The sequence below is a fragment of the Suricata suricatta genome, chromosome 14, assembly GCF_006229205.1.
Source record: "Suricata suricatta isolate VVHF042 chromosome 14, meerkat_22Aug2017_6uvM2_HiC, whole genome shotgun sequence".
In the NCBI taxonomy this organism is placed as follows: Eukaryota; Metazoa; Chordata; class Mammalia; order Carnivora; family Herpestidae; genus Suricata; species Suricata suricatta.
This window is the reverse complement of record NC_043713.1, coordinates 28659658-28680435: the sequence shown is the minus strand read 5'-3', so window position 1 is coordinate 28680435 and position 20778 is coordinate 28659658. Positions and strand designations below refer to the sequence as shown.

Genomic DNA, 20778 nt, shown 5'->3' with positions numbered 1-20778 from the left:
TGAGGAAATAAGTAGCAATTATCGGCACCCAGTGCTTTTTCCTCTGCAGAACTGTGGTTAGGCAAAACCCCAGTGAATCATTTAAAGTTGAAATGGTAGACTCCTGATCATACCTCAAGAAGCAAGTCACATGCACCCAAAACACATTAGAGAGAGCTGGTGTGGAGGCAAATACAGACAAAGTATAAATTCGAGTTGCAGTGGATGAGCTTTAAGAACAAACGCCTGTCTGCTTGTGAAGAATAGTGACACAGATATGGCCAAGTGGTGGGGCCTTTGTAATAATATCACCTTTGATTGTACATGTTATATTTCATGATTTCCTCTTGACTGATCCTCACAATAACAATGTTAGCAAATACAAGGGTAGAAATAATTATACCATTTGTAGATGAGAAGAGGGTGAACTAGCATATTAAAGTAATTATCTCAAGGTCTTGAAATTCCTGGCTAAGTCAAAACTAGAACACTTGTGACTCTGTCTATGGATTTTTCTGGTGCCTTATTTCTTCATAAATTTCAGGATTAGAGCAAAATGATTGAGTAGCCTGATATGATGTACAATTTTTTCTCCTTTCTTGTCTTTTTTTCCCCTCAGGTTAAAGGTATGACAGGTATGACAGACTCAAAATTCTATATTCCAAGGTAAAAAACAATTCCCTTTCTTCTGCCATCCAAACTTCTTAATGAGGGGCTAATAGGATCAAGAAGAATTTGAAAAAACTGAAACAAATCCCATGAGAGTGAGATTTGTCTGCTTCTCCCTCCTCTGCTTCTCCTTGATCTGCAAACATTCCACACCAAAGCAGCTAAGTCACATCTTCCCCTTGCTCAGATTCACCCCCCCTTCTTTTTTCTGAGGTCTTCCTTAATTTCAGAAATTAGACTAAAATAATGAAACATTCCCTGTGAATAGTCCCATAAATGCTACTAGTCTAGTCATTTAGAGTAATAGCTCTTCATCTCTGTAGGGGAAACAAGTGAGTGGAGAGCGGCTTGAGGAGACAGTAAAAATGACCAGCTAAATCTTAGATTTTTTTTTTAAATTACCAAAAAGAAAAGAAAAGAAAGATTAACTGTTCTCTGAATGGTGGAGTCTTCCAGGAGACCAAATAAGTCTTCTATAAACTGATTTGCCTTCCTGACTGTGATTTACCAGACTGACACCTAATTTGTTCTGAGCGCAGTTGATGCCTCAGACACAATGGCGGATGACAGCCCACATAACCTCTCTTTCAGCTTTCATCTTATATATTCCATTTGAAGTTGAGTTCCGACAAGAGAGAGGCACAGAATTAATATTACCTTGGATCAGCTCAGTCTCCAGAGGGAGCAGCAAAAGCTTTTCTGGAAACAATAAACCCTTTAAACATGACAGGGGGAATGGGACCTTAGGAGGTCTCTGAAAGTATCCATTATTAAAGAAAAGGGAGGGGGGAAATCCTTGTGGGCAACTTTGATTTTTTTTCACAGCAAAAGCAGTGATGAACTGGTGCCGGTTTTACATACAAATTTAAAGATCTGGGATGGTTTGTGCTAAAAATCTCTTTCCCCTGCCCCTTAACACAAGTGGTAGGGAGAAAGAATTCATTATGAATCGTGTTTGTTATGACATTGATACTCCCTTCTTGTTTAATCTTCTGTAAAATTAAATAAAATTAAAAATCAATAACAACTTCAGCAATAAAATTCAGAGGAAAAATGCTAGACACCTGATCACATATATAGAATCAAATTTAATTATCCAAATGTACACATAAGAAGTATGTATGAGTCTCAAGAATTAGAGAAAATTTTAATTGAAAGTTAACTGTGTGGATTTCCATAAGATTCAAACAGGAAAAAAAATCACACACATATGCATATGTACATATGTGTGTTAATAACAATATTTAATAGTAATGTGATACTTTATTACAATTAAAAATAAGTGTATTTACTTGACACATAGTACATATGGTCTGATAGTTTTCAAATCGCTTTTTGTTTAGTAATTTCTAATAGTTTCTCTATGATATTTAAGAAAATAAAAGAGGCAGCTTCAGTATAATATTGTTGAACCTGGAGTCAAAAATCCTATTTCCTACTTGTACAAGTTGCTTATTTTTTCTGGGCAACAATAGCATTGACTGTAAAATGGGTATGATAATATTTATCTTACAACATCTTAGAGGAGTCAAGGGAGTCATTTATAGGAATTGTTATAAATAACTCGTTCTGAGGAGCACTGGAGCTCAAGTTTAGGACAATGGGTGCATGGGGCTGAGCATGGGCTTGGTTAGGGCTAAGAGACAGAATGAGATGGTCTTAAAGTCCAGTTCTACTTGGTGCTGATCTAGGGCTGTAAGAAGAAAGGTCGGTGCTGGTGCCTCACTAGAACTGGGGAGACTGAATGTTTTAATTACCTATTGCAGTATAACACTCTACCTCAAAGTGTTATAACTTAGGTCCACAGGTATTTATTATCTCACAATTTCTGTGGGTCAGGAATCCAAGCAAGATATAACTGCAAGCCTCTGACTCAGGATCTTGCACAGGCCGTAGTCAAGGTAATGCCCAGGATTACAGTCATCTCAAGGCTGCACTGGGAAGGATATGCCTCCAAGCTCAGTCACTTGAATGGTGGAAGGCCTCAGAACATCCTCTTCCAAGTTCATTCAGGTACTGTGGACAAGCCTCAATAGACGTAAGTTCCTGCCTACACACAACGTGGAAACTTTCTTCTCCAAGAGCAGTGGCTCAGAGAAGTCAGTCTGTTTTAACCTAGTCTTCAAATTGTTATCCATTACTTCTTATGTATTCAGTTTGTTATCGGGTAATCACTAGGTTCAGCCTACATCAAGGGAAGAAGGTTGCACTGGACCAAAAAACAAATAAACGAAAAACAAAACAAAACAAAAAAGCAAAACAGGGGCAGGGGTCCATGAGGCCATTTTAGAGGCTGCTAACTACACTGGGAAGAATGGAAGGCTTGGAAGAACCTGATGGAGAGCACCCTAGAAATCCCTGAAAAGGTCAACTCACAAAGAATGAGAAGGTAAAGCATATAAGTTCAGGAGCTAGGACTTAAGTTCCCTGCCGTCACGGCTCACAAAGGAAGGTAGATGTTTTAAGCTCTTGGAAGTCAGAAGGAGCATTTAATGATTTTAACATTTTCCAGTCTCCCTTTGTTACTAGAAAACTTGTTGATATTTGAGAATTTTAGTTAGCTCAGTTTTAAAAATTAAATCAGGGAGATGTGTATTCTCTAGTTGAAACCTGAGAAGACAGTCTGTGGTATGTCCAAACACTTCGATACAACCAAAGTGGGATAAGTTAGGTCTGGAACCCAAGTGTCAGTGGGTTAAGCTAGGTCTGGAACCCACATGAGTACTAGCCTGCATCCTTTTAAGGTTGCCACACCCTCCTTAATATGAAGGACACAGGACCGCGCAGAGCAGACCATTCCATGGCACAAACATCTGTACTGATATTCGGAGTTTATTCATCAGGCGTAGGGGATCCTGGCATAGATGTTTTTATCATCTCACTATGGGATCCATGAGACAGGATGTTCAATATAGAGTTGCTCAAGAAGAGCTTTACAATTTACCTTCCCTTACTAGGTGCAAGGAAACAGCAATGAACTGGAGTACAACTGTACTCAGTTAAGTGTTCAAATGCCACACCCCCAGAATTTTTCTTTAAGGAGAAAGAAGCTAATTACAGTAAAATGAGCTGATGTTAGCAATTTCTCTCAAAAAGTCGCTTTCTGGCTATGACCTGAGGTTGGGACATACTAACTGAATTTCTTACACACTTAGTTGCTGTCCCTGAGGGATCATAAACCTACTCATTTATTTAAGGAAGATTCAGTGATATTAACCAGATAGGAATTAATGAGGTAAGAACATAGAACCACACATTTGAGAAAGTTTTCCACAGCCAAATGGGATACAAGGTAATTACAGTCTGGGGTAGACCTGCTTCCCAGATTAAAGTAAAATAAAATAAAATAACCAGAGACGACCATAAAGGAGGACCTATATGTGAAGAGCTGATCTCTTAAATATATTTAGTAGTTTTAATTTCTTCAGGTTAAAAGTAATACCATTCAGGATTTAAAATTCAGTTAAATTAAACTATCGTTTATTTTGCCTTCCTTTTTACAAAATATTTTTATATACATTATCTCCAGCCAACGTCAGACATAGGCATTTGCCCATTACAAAAGCTTGTTTGAACTTTCCCCAGGTGAAAAGCTTTGTCTAGATTTCTCTTGCTCATTACCATACTACCTAACCATATTTCTCCCAACACAAACATACACACCTGCTCTTCACCTGAATAACTCCTGCTTACACTTTGGATCTCAGCTTACTTCCTCTATAGTCATTCACATCCTGAACTGAACCTTAGAATCACTTTAACTAGAAAGGCCATCCCCATACCAATTATGTCAGGATCACATGGAACAGAGCCAACGACCCATATATTTTTAAAATTCCCCAGGAGATTTCAACATACATTCAAAGTTGAAAACCACTGCTTTAGATCTATAAATCTGAGTAATAAATTAGAGTTGAAAGATTTTGCGTTGGAGCAGGCCTGGTTTTAGTCAGACTCAGGCAAACCAGAACTTAAATGTATTCTATCTTGTGAAGTTTCCAGATCCATTTATCTGGACTGTGAGTAGCTATTGAACAAGGACTACTACATGCCTTTTTTGTTTTTCATATTCCTACAGCATGTAGATCCTCTGTTGGTAAGGCTGTGGAGGAAAAGGGAACACTTGTATATTATCAGTGAAAATGTAAATTGGTGCAGTCACTGTGGAAAACTAGCTGTACATCAGAATCTCTAGGGAAGCATATGAAATACAGAAATTAGTTGGCCTGACTCCATACCTATGGAATCAGAGTTTGGGGATTCAGATAACTCTGATACTGAAGATTGAGTAGATTGGTCTAAAATTCAGATGACTTCAGTGAGAAGAGGCCTTGGAGTCCAATTACTTTGCAAACTTAACTAAAGCACGAATCACATACCAAAACCCCTGATGGATGCTTCAACATTTCCAGTGCCATAACGTTCACCATTTTTCCTCGGGTTCACTTCCCTGTCGGACTACTGTGACATTAGCCCATTCCTGCCTATATTGTTTGAAAGGATATTTTTCTTTACAACAAATATTTATTACACTTTGCTGTCATCTCCCAAAAAATATATGTGAGTATAGTAGTGAACATGATAAATGGCCTGGCCACAAGAAACTGAGGGGTGCAAATTAAGATAATATGTTAAGTATTACCAAAGGAGTTCCAAACAGGGTAATGACACAGACTTATAGAATAGGCCTATGTCAGTCTTGGAAATCCAGGAAGTTTTCCTAGAGAAACTGAGAACTAAGGTGAGGGTAAAAGGTTAGTAAGAATCATCTAGGTGAAGCATGTATGGCCAGAAGGGGAGAAGGCATCGTAGTAAAGGGTATTGCAGAACAGTATTTTAGGCAAATAGTTTCTCCAGGGATTAAGGTAATCGATGATCCTTGTTTGCCCTGGACTTTCCTAGTTTTAGCAGAGAATACATCATGTAAATCCATTAGCCTTGGATTAGTAGCCCTAGAGGTTTAAGAGACACTACTGTGATGGGATGGTCAAAATGATTTCACCAAAACGGAGATTGTTGCGAATGTGCATCATTGATGCTTAGTCGTCTGTGAACATGCAGAGTTTAGGGAAGGGCTCCAAAAAGTATGGAAAAGGTGATTAAAGAGATGGTGGAATGATAATAAAGACATATTTAACCCATTTTACAATTTTTCTCACATTCTATTGTTCATGCTTCCTGAATGACTGTGTGTCATCTTTAATACAAATGCTATAGATAGGGACCTGATGCTTGTGCTAGACAGGTGTGCCCGATCTAGTCTTCAAACAGACCTTGGAGAAATACTCAGGATAGGGGAGCTCATCAAACCCAGAAACAGGTTTAACCAATCTCAGGTGATAAGAAAAGGGTTTGTTAAATTGTCTGGTCAATTTCAAGATTTAAGAGGGAAGATTACCAGTAACAGACTACTCTGATCTCAAACTTAGAGAGAAGGCAGATGTGATGTGAGAAAGAAGACAGATGCGAAGTGATGCCCTAGAATTCCTTGGAACAGAGTTTAATGAAAAGTTCTCTTTTAAGTGGCCATGCTAGTGGGATTTTTAAAGTTGATTAGTTGACAGGACTACTTAGCATATTAGAACATTGGATACTCCAAAGTTAAAGATTAAAAAGAATTTTTTCTCCTACACTCACTTAATTGCTTTTTGCAGCTTGCTTGAAACAGCTGTCTTCTTATCCTATCCTAATGAGGCACGACCGTGGGCATGGAATATTCAGTGCCATTTTTCAAATGTGATTCATGGAAAAATAAAAATCCCTTTTTCTATAATTTTCCTGGTTGACACAAGGAATTAGGAGACATTGGCCCAAGGGGAAACATTAGGAACTCACCTGGGAGCTGTATGACCTAATAGAAAATGATAATGTCATTGCACAGATTAGCATTAAAGTGAGAGGGAATTATTCTGCTATTTTTAATGGGTATTTTCATACTGAATGAGATTTACAGAAGGGGTTCCTGGATGGTTCAGTCAGTTAGGCGTCCAATTTAGGCTCAGGTCATGATCTCACTGTTTGCAGGTTTGAGCCCCGCATCGGACTCTGGGCTGACAGCTTGAGCCTGGAGCCTGCTTCAGATTCTCTCTCACTGCCCATCCCTCTCTCACACTCGGTCTCTCTCTCTCTCTCTCTCTCTCTCTCTCTCTCTCTCTCTCAAAAAAAAAAAAAATTATAGATAAATAAATAAATAAATCAGATTTACCAAGAAAGAACAATGTTTAATCTGAAGGATGTATTTCTGTACTCTAGCAAATTGTGATGTACTGAAGGAACTATTTCAGGTGTGGGAGTAGGGGGCATTATGTCATAACAATGTAGGCTGGTTCCAGGATATGTAACCAGCCTACATTGTTATGATCTTTGTTATTACCAATTTACAGTTATTATTATTATTATTATTATTATTATCTTAAAAAACTTTTCACTTTTATTTATTTTTGAGAGACAGAGAGAGAGTATGAACAGGGAAGAGGCAGAGAGAGAAAGAGATACAGAATCTGAAGCAGGTTCCAGGCTTAAGCTAGCAGTAAGCACAAAGCCTGATGTGGGGCTCGAACCCGTGAACCGTGAGATCATGACCTGAGCCAAAGTTTGAGCTCAATTGACTGAGCAACCTAGGTGCCCCTATAATAATAATTAGTAGTAACAGATATTCTCTCTGCATTGCATGTGAATCAGGCACATTCAAGACAATGAAGATGCAACAGGCACACAAGAGATTAAGTTCATGCCTTCATGGAGTACTACAATTTTATGTTTCATGATTGGGTTGCCATAATCATAATTACGTTTTCCTTAATTCTGAAAGCAGAATGAGCTGAAAATAAACGTGTTCATCGTATCACCATTCAACAATATTTACTAAGTTGTTCCTACATGGCAGGTACTGTCCTAAGTTCTAGAATCAACACTTTCTGTAGAGCCGTGAAGCAAAGGTTCAGGTCCTCAACTTCTTTTGAGAACCAATCATCCTGGCAACATGTGGAAGTGATATGAGACTTCCCCTTGCTCTTATCATGATGGTTTCCTGTATTCCTATTTTCTCTTTTTTGTTACTTTTCTCATGATCTTTAGGCTATAATCCTGATAGTGACTATTCTTTATCTAACGGTTTTCATATTTTGACTTCTTTACCTATATCTCACCATCCTCTAAATGTTTAATTCTTCACAGGAACAGTGTTCTTCCCATAATCAGAGGGAGGATCCTGATAGAAAATATCCTTCTAATCTCCTCTTATTTACAGATGAAATTTGTGATATATGAAACTTTTTTCTTAGTTTTAAAAGTGTTGAATATCCTTCTAATCTCCTATTCCATAATATGACCCCAGTCTGGCCAGTCACTTTGCCTGAGTTGTCAAAACGTGGTTCTGATCCAGTGACATGCAGTTCTTTCCATGCTCTGGTTTGGGAAATATATTTTTTCTAGTGGGGAAAACTAATGCAGTTGCCTCCAACAATATAGAGTTTTCTTGACCATAAATTTTGTGGAAAAATATCATGAAGAATTCATTCATGAGGGATTCACTCGTTCATCAAATATTTACTGAGTGTTGGACCATATGCTAAAAACTAATCAAGGCACTTGGGATACAGCGATAAAACAAACTAACAAAACAACTGACCATCCGAGTCCCTTCCCTCATGGAGTTTGCTGGTTTGCTGATGAAATTTGTGATGTGTGAAAATTTTTCTTAGTTTTAAAAGCATTAAATTTAGTGTAGAGTGTAAAATTTATTTGCTTGTTTGTTTATTTCATTGCATATTTATTTTTTAAGATTTCCAGAGAAATCTGAGAATGCTGTGTAACAAATAGGAAAGACATTTCCCATAGTTTGGTCAAAGCCTGCTTCCTGTTTTGAAGCTAAAAGATGATGATATAAAAAACAGCCCATTCAATCCTTTTTTCAGGCATATGGTAGAGTCAAAAGAACTGGCGACTTCTGGTTTATGCATTAGACTGTCTGCTAATGTGGATATAATCTTGTATCAATATGTGTGTGTATGCACAGATATGCATATGTCTTTGTGTTTTTTTCCTAGTAGGTGTGTAGCTATTTACTTTCTTTTCTGAAAGGTGAAAGAAAACTCAAAATTTATAGAATTGTCTCCCAAACTCACTTAACATAATCTCAGGACAAGGGTCTTATGAGTGTTGTTAGTAGCTGTATAGGATGTGACCTTATATATATTTCTAAAGATTGGCTTTCAATTCATACTTATTCTGTATTTAAATATATTTATCCAACTACATAACTAAAATTTCTATCTATGCACTATTTTACCATGAAATAAATAAGTTGTTGTAGCTGCTAAACAAGGAATTTTGTTTTCATATGTGAGATGTCTATGGTTAGAAATTTAACATTTGAGATATCTTCTTGTTTTTATCATTTGGGCACCATTGCTGCAGTGTCACCTGGTTATATCTATTGGAGGAGTGGGTATAAGAGGAAATATAAACCTGATCTATGATTTCTAGTTGCCAAAATATACATTCAGTTGCTAAAACATTGATGGCCAATGATCTGCTACCTACATTATCTTATAGGTTCCTTAGTTTTAAAGCATTTACCTTAGTTTTCCTTTGAAAAATTATAGTAACAGAGTCAGTCTGATATATACATAGATTGAGAGGTTCCCTAAGGGAGAAATTTCCAAAGCACTAGGATGACTGAGGACTTAACAAAACACTTCTTTCAGGGGATAAATACGGACCACAATACTTTTTAAAAGAACTAAAGTCTTTATTTTCCCTATTAGAAGTAAGTCCAAAATGAGTCCTCCTTCTATGAGGGACAATGGAGTAATTCACATTCATTTTTGAGGCATCAGGGCATATACCAGATCTTTTCTCAGCAGTGTATGCTAATGTTTTATAAGGCATCATTAGTAAGAGGATCACATATTTTGGAAACACCAAAATTTGAAAGAAGTTTTCATTAAAGGAGAAGAATTAGAGCATATATGATTTCTCCACTTGTATTTTGTTGGTATCTGGTTCAGTTGCCTAGATAATGAGGTGAGCCCTTTGTGTACAGGACAGAGGCACAGGGAAGTTGGCTGGAATTGGAGGTGGTCACAGGGCTGCGAGGGAACTTCAGCAGTTCCCTGTCATCTGTCAGGTGAAATTAGACTGTGGGATTTCCTAAATTCATCACATCACACTTTCAAGAATTTATTTATAAAATAAATGGCTCCTTCCACCTCTGTTCATGATGTGGGCATAGTTACTCAGATATCATACCCCAAACATTTTTTAAATGTACATAAAGTGCATTTTCTTCCTTTAGCTTAATGTAAGAATAACATGTTCATTTTATTTTAAAGGTTTTTAATGTTTTATTTATTTTTGAGAGAGAGGGAGTGAGCAGGAGACAGTCAGAGAGAAGGAGACACAGAATCTGAAGACAGGCTCCAGACTCTGAGACAGCTGTCAGCACAGAGCCTGACATGGGTCTGGAACCCACAAACCGTGAGATCATGACCTGAGACAAGTTGGACGCTTAACCAACTGAACCACCCAGGCTCCCCAAACATGTTCATTTTAGAAAACTATTTCAAAAAATGATAAATAAAAATAAAACCAAATAAACAGCTTATTCAGGAGGACAAGAATCGAAACACATACCATGCCTACCTACCTGGTGAGAAATGGTAGGTGAGAGGAATGGGGAAGGTAGAAAACTGGTCCGACTGTCTCCCTCCTAACCGTCCACAACTCCTAGAGGTGGAGTTTAGAGGATGCAATAGAGTAGTGGGTAGAGTGGAGATAATAGAGACACAAAGCCCTCTTCCTTGAGGTAATTCTGAGAAGTAGCAAATCTTTCAGAAGCTAAGCACAGTAAGGAACAGTCGACTAGGGGTGACTGTGAGATTTTTATTTTAGATTGGATTATTGGTGTCAGTTCTTTTCTCTCCTATAGTACTGTTTTATATTTACATGTCTCCCCTGATCTCATGGAGGTTGGAATATATTGAATTTGGAAGTCAGCTATGAAAATTGCTTTTTCCAATGTGATGTTAGCAACTATAACCCAAACAGATGCTTGAAAATGTAACTTTTGGTTGAACATGTCCTCTTACACTGCTGTCATTTGTTATGAGGAGAAAATTCCTTGGGCAAATGCATGGAGCTTCTCAGTAGTCTGAAGCTAAACCCAGCCTCACCTAAATTCATTGAACCTCAGTTGACCCCACACATATATAAGAAGTGAATGCTCATCACTGTAAGTCATTGAGTGTTGAGTTGGTTTATTGTCCAGCACTGCTGTCCAGCAGATTGCTACAGATGTCCAGTCAATTGGCCTGAAACCATCTCTGTCTTCCTCAGCCTCCAGTGTGATGAGGAAAGACCCAAATCCTTCCCTGTATCCAAAATGATAAATATGAGGAATGGGGAAGGGTACCTGCAAGTCAATTAGGCTTCTAATATAAAAAACAACGTCACATTTTGTGTGTGTGTGTGTGTGTGTGTGTGTGTGTGTGTGTGAGTATGAACTAAAGTCTAAAATCTTCTTAACAAGATAATTGCAGGCTAGAATTAGTACACTTAAATAAACACAAAACTTGGTATAATAGAAAACGTGGGGCAGATCAATTATATAAAATTAGGGCATACTGACCTTCAAAGTTAGCTAGTCCTCACATTTTTCTCTCTTAGAAATATGAAAGTGAAGAAACCATTTGGTTTGGGTTAGACGGCAACAAATCAGTGCAGAGAACTAGAGTTGGAGGTACAGCAAGCTGAGAACCTATGAAAGTCAAAGCTATGATGGACTGAAACTAGTGAGTTAACAGAGATAGCTATTAGAAGAGAGAAGTGATTTCTACTCATAAAAAAAAAAATCAGACACACAATAAGGAAGAGACTGAATTACTAAACAACCTCTACAGCTACTTGGGTTGCTGGTAGTTTCCTGATTATATTTCTAAATCTTTTGATATTTATCTTGCCAATCAACCCCCCCATTACTTAAGCAACTTGGCTGGTTCTCTGTTGTCTGCAGAAAACAAAACAAAACAAAACACCTCTGTTATTTAAGCACCTGAAAATATGAAATAGGGCTAAAAACAATAACTTATTTATATTTCTGTATCCAATAATCTTTAGTTCTAAAATAGCACATGAAGATATGTGAAAGTTTACTCTGGGTGCTGGACAGACCTTTTTATATCATTACAGATGGCACCAATTTGTTTCAAGGGCCTCTTTTCACGAGTAGGTCTGAAAAAGTATTGGGGTGATGGGAGTTTCATGGGATCCAGAGCCAAAGGCCAAGAAAGAATACTTGAAGATATCTTTGCTGCAAAATGGTGATTTCATGAAAGCATGGGGACAGGACCCATGGTCAGGAAGAGCTGCACTGAGGTCATGACGGGTAACTCATTTGTACCCTCAGATTGGGAAGGGTAAGAGTAAGTCTCTAAGGAATTTTGGCAGCAAGGTTTCCAGGACCTTGAAGGGCTAGCTGTTTCTAGGGAAATGCACTTTATTACCATTCAATAAAACCTCAGTCATGAGACCCTTTAGATGTATATCGAGGGGCCATAAGCTTGGAGTATGATTGCCAACATATATCTTGGGGCAGTTGAAATAAAAGAAGTTGACTTCCAGGATTGTAGGGGTTGAGACAGTGTTAAGCTAAGGTTCTCTTTTGTCCCTAGCAAAGTGTCATCACGGAGGCAGCTGAACTTCTAGAGGAAGGTCACTCTGCCGGTTTCAAGGACTTGTCAGTGGGTTGCAGGCAGTGTGGGAACTTAATTTTTCATTTGCCTTAGTTTCCCACACTACCATGGCAAACACTTAAACTCCTTTCCTTTATTCTTGGGTAGCTGGGAGTGTCCAGGAAATATCACACAGATCCCACCTGAGGTGGAAGGTGGTGGTGCTAGCTTGTGCTTGCCCCTCAGGTCTGTCTGAGTTTCTCCAGTTTCCAATCTGACTCAAAATTGCAATTTTTTGGCATTATCCCAAGACTGTATACCATTTTAGGAGAAATGGTGAACCCATTTCTAGGGGATCCTATGCTTAGAAAATTCTTCTTAATTCAATCTGTAATATCTCCTCAATAGAATAGGAATGCTCATCTCCATTCACTAGTGCCATTCACTTCTTAATTACAAGAGAACTAATTGCCACTTCTCTGTAGTGTACAGGCTCCTACTCTCTCAAAGCAGCCAAAAAGCTAGGTCAACACGGCTTTGACCCCATAACTGAACCACTCTTTTAATTGGGGGTGTAGTAAGACGGAGGAAAAAGAGAAATTGCACAGACCGCCTATGGAGTATAACCAAGCCCTGCAGATTCATTTGCATATCTAAATTTAGCCAACTTTAGGCTCCTCACAAGCTCTCTCCCTTCCTTTAACTCACCACTATAAAGGGATTTGCAAAGAGGTTTCCTGCAGTGAAATTGAAGCTGAGAGTAAACAGTGAAATGTACTTATGTTTTCTCGCTTGAATATTCTAAAGACTATATTTAGCCTATATTTTAAATTTATGATGTACTCTTAACAATGACATTTCATTACTTATATGAATGATCCAAGGACTTAAAATTTAATACTAATATTGGCCTTGCTGAATTACAGAAGCAGTAAGATATGTATCATTGACAGATAGCATATGATTTTGGCAATGACAATTTAGATAAATTATGCTCTAAACCCTTCATTTGCTTAATTATCTGATTATTTCAGTCAAAAATGGCCTGGATTACAACACCAAAGTCATAATCTATAACAGAAAGAATTGGTAAGCTAGACTTTATTAAAATTAAAAATTTTGCTCTGTGAGACACTGGTAAGAAAATACAAAGACAAGCCACAGACTAGGAGAAAATATTTGCAAAATATATATCTGATAAAGAGTGCCTTTATTGGGCATCTTTTGTATATTTGGATAAAAATATTCAAAGTTTCCTTTGGATACCAAACTCAGTGATAAGACAGCCTTATTAAAAATGAGCCAAATGCTTTAACGGACATCTCACCTTAGAGATATACAGATGGCAAATAAGCATACGAAAGGATGCTCCACATCATAAGTCATCAGTAAAATACAAAAACAATGAGATACCACTACATACCTATTAGAATGGCCAAAATCCAAAAGACTGACAACACCAAAGGCTGGTAAGGATGCTGAGCTAGAAACAGTTGTCCATTGCTAGTGGGAATGCAAAATGATACAGCAAATTTGGAAGGTAATCTGTCCATTTCTTACAAAACTAAACATACACCTTCCCATATGATCCAGTGATTGTGCCCCTTGGTATTTACACAAAGGAGTTGAAAACTATGTTCACTCAAAGGTCACATCGATGTTTATAGCACACATTTATAAACACACAGGTTTTTAATTGTTTTATTATTATTATTGTTATTATTGTTATTTTAAAGATAGAGAGCACATGCGGGGGCTAGAGGAGCAGAGGGAGAAAGAGAGAGAGTCTCAAGCAGGCTTTATGCTCCGTGTGGGATCTGACATGGGGCTTGATCTCATGACCCTGGAATCATGACCTAAGTCAAAATCAAGAGTTGGACACTCAACTGACTGAGCCACCCAGGCACATCAAACACACAGATTTTAATAGTAGCTTTATTTCTAATTGTCCCAACTTCAGTAGGTGAATGGATGAATAAGTTTTGGTATATCCAGATCATGGGATATTATTCAGCACTTAAAAAAAAAATAAGTTATCAACTCATGAAAAGACATGGAAGAAGCTTAGATGCTGGTTACTAAGTGAAAGAAGCCAGTCTTAAAATGCTACGTCCTGTATTATTTCAGCTATATGACATTCTAGAAAAACAAAATGATGGAGACAGTCAAAAGACCAGCCGGGGCGCCTAGGTGGCTCAATCAGTTGAGCGACCAGATTCGGCTCAGGTCATGATCTCACAGTTTGTGGGTTTGAGCCCCACATCAGGCTCTGTGCTGACAGCTGGCTCTGAGCCTGGAGCCTGCTTCGGATTCTGTATCTCCCTCTCTCTATGACCCTCCCCTGCTCATGCTGTCTCTCTCTCTCTCTCTCTCATTCTCAAAAATAAGTAAAACATTAGAAGAAAAAATTTTAAAAAAGATCACCTGTTGCCAGGGAATAGGGAGTGTTTGGTGGAGGTAATAGATAAACAGAGCACAAAGACATTTTAGGGCAGTGAAACTACTCTGTATGATACTATAATACTAGATACATAACGTTATACTTCTGTCCAAATCCACAGAATGTGTAACCCAATAAACTATCAACTTTGGATAATCATGATGTGACAATATGGAGGTTTATCAATTGAATAAATGTATCACTCTGGTCCAGGAAGTTGGTCATGGAAGAGGCTGTACATAGGTAGGGACAAGGGGATCATAGGATATCTCTGATCCTTATTTTCAGTTTTGCTGTGAACCTGAAACTTATCTAAAAATTAGAGTTTAATTTAAACAGTGGTCTAGATTAAGAAGACATGCATTTATTTTTAATTTTTAATTTTTTAGTGTTTATTTCAGAGAAAGAGAGACAGAGAGAGACAGAACACGAGCGGGGGAGGGGCAGAGAGAAAGAGAGACACAGAATCTGAAGAAGGCTCCAGGCTCCGAGCTGTCAGCCCAGAGCCTGGCGCAGGGCTAGAACCCAAGAACCATGAGATCATGACCTGGGCCAAAGTCAGACGCTTAACCAACTAAGGCACCCAGGCGTCCCCACGCATTTATTTTTTTAATTGGTCTCCATTTGACCAATATCAGTAGTGTGTTTAGATATATTTTGATTGTTGCCTATTTCTTCAGTTTAGCATTTGAGTGGACAGGTCAATCAAGCATCAGGAGTCGTCTGATCTTTAAAAAGAAAAGGCCAACACAGAGAGGTCCTATAAATAGGAAGTAATTCTTTTATCATTATCATTCTTTCAATCAAGGGGACCAAGGGTACATTTATCACATGTGACCAACTCATTCACCCCCAACTCCAACCTTTGAGAGCATATGTAGGAATTCTTTTCACAGAATCATGAAAGATGAACTGCTAAGAGTTCTAGCATTCTTGAAAAATATTGTATATATTCCCTGCAGACTACAGGTGCAAATAAAAGACGTTAGCATTAGGATAGGACTACTGGTTGTAGGACAGATGCTGGAACTCTTGGGAGGTAGAAGGCAGTGGTACTTAGCTGTCAGAGGAAACCAGGGCTGGCACTGAGAATATTTTGATACATAGATATCTTTGATGATGTTTCATTGATTATGAGGCCCCTAGAAATAAAATCCTACTTTATCTGATCCAAATCATCACTCCCCAACAAATTCTACTCCAGCAATATCTGTATCTTAACAGTAAAGAACAGTTTCTTGGGGCAAGAGAGAGGGGGTGGTTTGGAAAAGCTTAAGGAAGACCTTTGCAATAATTTCCCAAGTATGTGCTTAAATTTTCCTCTGTGGTTCTCTCCAAAGTAATTGGTGTTTATATGATACTTATAGGCACAACAGGGTGACTATGCACTGAAGAAAGGAAAATATCCAGATGTTTTTGGAATAATTGAGTCCTGAATCTGAATTATTGTTAATCTTTGGGGACTCAGAAAGCCCTAGTGGTCTACTGGTCATAGTGACAATTTATGTGATTAGGAGGTAAATAGTTTTGGCTAAGGTTTATTTAAAGCAAAATTACCACATGGCTATTCCCCAGTCCTGAAGTATATACTTAGATTGCATGTACTCAAGTGACAGATTCCTATCCTGATTCTCTGACCCATTAGGTGGGAGCTCTGGAAAAAGCCAAGTTAAAGGGGGGGGGGGGACCAGAATCTCTCTACTCTTGTGAAAAATAATAAAACAAATACAATATTTCATTCATTGGAGGTTCTCAGAGATTAATGCCATAATCAGTCATTTAAAACACATGGAGTAGTTATCATAACTCCCCTAAAATTACCAATGTAGACTGTGCATAAAATAGATGGATCTTGAAGAATGAGAAAGGTTACCATAAATTTAATCAACTGGTTACATCAGTTGTAGCTGAACAACAAAACCAGCGCAGTCAGTGACATCTGATACATAGTTATTGATACTTTGGGGACATTTTACAGTATATAAATGTGCATAGTTTAGATTTTATCTGACTTGGGCAGTGGTATAACTTCATTCTGTTGTATCAGAATTATATCAATTGTAATTAGTCAGCAATAAATTTTACATTTTCTTTTTTTATTTAATTTTTTTAATGTTTTATTTATTTTTGATAGAGAGAGAGAGAGAGAGCGTAATCAAGGGAGGGTCAGAGAGAGAGTGAGACACAGACTCTGAAGCAGGCTCCAGGCTCAGAGCTAGCTGTCAGCACAGAGCCCAAAGCGGGGCTGGAAGCCAGGAACCTTGAGATCATGACCTGAGCCAAAGTTGGACGCTTAACCGATTGAGCCACCCAGGCACCCCAAGAAATTTTACATTTTCATATCCCACAGGACATGTTGGTCTACTCCATTGATTTTTGTCATCCATGAGACCTGGTAAGCAGAATGTAGCAAGAAATTTCATGTCTTGGTAACTTGCATTTGTTACATCCAAGGATCAGAAGATAAACCCCATAAAGATTCAGGGATCTGCCACTTAGTGAAATATTTAGAAATCATTCATCTGTGGCTTGTTGGGATACTTCCTTTAAAAGAAAGAAAAATGTAACATCTTGCAATGACAACTACTAAGGAAGTATTTTTTTATTTTTTTATTTTTTGGTTGGGATCTTAGGCTTTTAGAGGCCATGTATCATAAATCTGATTGTTTTGCTTCTAGTGATTTATTAAGAATTCCCCAAACTGGCAACTTTGACTAAGATCCAGGGAAAAATAAGGCTTTTCACCTGGTCTCAGATACAATTCACAATTCAAGTAGCTCTGCCATTTGGCTCCTCCAGTGTCATTGGAATGTTGTCAGCAGCTCTGAAAAGCTCTAATAAGAGTATCATAGTGTAATCTCCTAGAGGTTTAGAATAAACCTCTGTTTCCCTCAGCAGATAACTACTATTCTTTAGAGAAGTTCTTCTCGAACTTTCTGGTATCAAGAGCCCTTTATGTTCTTCACATTTATTGGAAATACCAAAAAACTTTTGTTTATGTGAATTGTATCTTTCTTAAAGTTTTTATTTAAATTCCAGTTAGCTAAAGTACTGTATAATATTAGTTTCATGTTGTACAATATAGCGATCCAGCACTTCCATAAAACACCCATTGCTCATCCTTAATCCCCATCACCTGTTTAACTGATCCCCCACTCACCTTCCTTCTGCTAACCATCAGTTTGTTCCCTGTAGTTAAAAGTTAATTTCTTGGTTTGCTCCTCTCTTCTTTTTGCTTTTGCTTTTGTTTTGTTTCTTAAATTCTACGTATGAGTGAAATCATATGGTATTATCTTTCTCTGACTTAATTTGCTTAGCATAATACTTTCTAGTTCCATCTATTTTGTTACAAATAGCAAAGTTTAATTCTCTTTTATGACTGAGTAATATTCCATTATATATATGTAATATATGTTTACATATATATGTCATTGATTTTAATCATTGTGACAGGTATGGGTGATAATCTCATTGTAATTTTGATATACATTTCCCTGATGATCAGTGATGTTGAGCATCTTTTCATGCATCTGTTGGTCATCTTTAGATCTTTGGAAAAACGTCTATTCATGTCTTCTGCCCATTTTTAAATTGGATTATTTGGTTTTTTAGGTGTTGAGTTATATAAGTTCTTTATATATTTTGGATACTAATCCTTTATCAGATACTTCATTTGCAAATATCTTCTCTCCCATTTTATAGGCTGATTTTTATTTTTTAATTTTTTTAAGTTTTATAGACAGAAGCAACCTGGCTGTTTTTAATGCTTATTTATTTATTTTGAGAGAGAGAGAGAGAGAGAGAGAGAGAGAGAGAGAGAGTGAGAGAGAGAGAATGAGCAACAGTGGTGGGGAGGGGAGCAGGAGGGAGAAAGAGAGAAATACCAAGCAGGATCTCTGCTGTCAGTGTGAGCCCAACATAGGGCTCAAACCCATGAACTGTGAGATCATGAGCTGAGCAGAAATTCAAGAGTGGGACTCTTAACCAACTGAGCCACACCGGTGCCCTGAGCATGGTTGTTCTTTATTGTCTTTCTCTTGGGCTGAGGGAGGAACCAGTACAAAGTCTCCTGGAGACCCAAGCCCCATGGCAGGACTAGGAGGCAAGAGTGGCTGTTTTCCAGTGTCTCTGTTGAAGAGAAATGCTCCTGTACCTAGGTTATCTTGAGGTTTAAAAGATCTGCTTGGTTGTGACCAAGGTCCAAGGGGAATCCTGTGCTGAATATGGAGAAATCTCAGGTTCACATGGTCTGTTAGGTACAGATGAGGGTCAGGAGGATGATGGCCAGAGATGATGGCAACATGTCCTACCAGTTCTCCTACCGAAGCAAAGTTAGCTTCTTCTCATAGTTGGAGGCTCTGTTCCTCAGGCTATTTTTCTCTTTTTCCTGAGACTTCCTGGCCTTTTGGGCCTAGCTCTGCTCCACAGAGCCTGGAATTTTACAGCCTCCAGGTGTCTCCTATACTGTGACAGCTTCTCCTCCATCCCATCCATCTCTAGAGCAATGCCCAGATTCTCCCACTTCTTTTTGATCATGTTACTTGCCAGGTTCCCCCAAGACATTATTGGATACCCATGAGTTGCCTTTTAGTTTTGTTATTTCCGTCACTGTGCGGAAGCTGTCTATTTTGATGTAGTCCCAATAGTTTATTTTTTCTTTTGTTGCCCTTGCCTCAGGAGCTATATCTAGAAAGAAGCTGCTACAGCCAATGTCAAAGAAGTTACTGCCTATGTTGTCCTCTAGGATTTTTATGGTTTCAGGTCTCACATGTAGGTCTTTAATCTATTTGGAATTTAGTTTTATGTATGGTATTAGAAAGTGGTCCAGTTTCATTCTTTTGCATGTTAATGTCCAGTTTTCTCAACCCCAAATGGTGAAGAGACTGTCTTTTTCGAATTGGATTTTTTTCCTGCTTTGTCAAAGATTAATTGACCATATAGTTGTGGGTTCATTTCTGAGTTTTCTCTTCTGTTCTACTCATCTATGTGTCTATGGATTTTATGTTTTGATACTTGCTATATCAATTGAGAAAAACCTAAAATATTTATTAAATAATTTATTGAAAATAATAGTAAAATTATTATATGACAACATAAATGATGTATTTTTTATGAAATGTTCACTGGTTTCTCACATTACTACCACACTCACAATACTCCTGACACCAGATGTGTGGAATATTTATTGCCCCACATCAAGAAATTCTCTATGACATCATCTGAGTGTCCTATAATTCAGTTTAATTCTAACATAAAAGGAGTTAGTGCAAACCCCTCAGATTAAGAGATTGGTCCCATGAGACTATCCCACACCTTAGAAGCCAATCGCAAGTAGTCCCTGGGTTACCCACAGTTTCTGTCTACAAACTGGTTACAAATTGGAGGTTCCTATGACATCCCTCTTGGACTCAAATTATTTGCTATAACAGCTCACAGAACTCAGGAAAACACTTACTTCTATTTGCCAGTTTATCATATAGTAAAGGATATAATAACATTAATAACAAGATGAAGAGATATGTAAGGCCAGATCTATAAGTGCAGGGAGCCTCTTTCCCTGTGGAGTTAGAGTGCATCATTCTCCCAGTATATGGACATTTTCAACAACCTGGAAGCTCTACAAACCCCATACTGTTGGAACTTTTATGGAAACTTTCTCAGGTGGCATGATCGATTATTAATTCCATTTCCAGCCCCTCTATCCTCTCTGGAGAATGGAAGATATGGCTGAAAATTCCAAGCTTCATCATGGCTTGATCTTTCTGATGACAAGTCTACATCCAGAAACCACATCCAGAAACTCACTCAGAGTCATCTCATTAGAACAAAGGATATTCAACATCACTCATCATCAGGGAAACACAAATCAAAACTACACTCAGAAACCACCTCACACCAGTCAGAGTGGCTAAAATGAACAAATCAAGAGACTATAGATGCTGGTGAGGGTGTGGAGAGACGGGCACCCACCTACACTGTTGGTGGGAATGTAAACTGGTGCAGCCGCTCTGGAAAACA

The 20778-nt window shown here is 38.0% G+C and overlaps 1 pseudogene; it reads right to left on the bottom strand.

The window, feature by feature from the left end:
- Positions 1-19012: 19012 nt before the first annotated feature.
- On the bottom strand, positions 19013-19296 carry LOC115277393 (annotated as a pseudogene).
- Between the last annotated feature and the right edge of the window lie 1482 nt (positions 19297-20778).